Source organism: Molothrus ater, chromosome 6 (assembly GCF_012460135.2).
Source record: "Molothrus ater isolate BHLD 08-10-18 breed brown headed cowbird chromosome 6, BPBGC_Mater_1.1, whole genome shotgun sequence".
Classification (NCBI taxonomy): Eukaryota; Metazoa; Chordata; class Aves; order Passeriformes; family Icteridae; genus Molothrus; species Molothrus ater.
Window position 1 is genome coordinate 46,574,919 of NC_050483.2, and position 221 is coordinate 46,575,139.

Below are 221 nucleotides of genomic sequence, written 5' to 3' on the forward strand. Positions count from 1 at the left end.
CGCGGCTCAGAGGCCTCCGAGCCTCGTTCGGCCCTGCCGGGCGGCCCCTGCAGCCGCTGCCCGCGGGCCAAGGGGCCGCCTCCGCCTCCCTGCTCCTCGCTACTGCGGGTCGCGGCTCCTGCTCCGAGCTCAGCACACCGGGCTCGGCGACTCGTCCGTCAAAGCCGCGTTCATCCTCCCGGCTCCTTCGGCTCAGCTGCTCCTCCCGGCTTGTCTTGTCC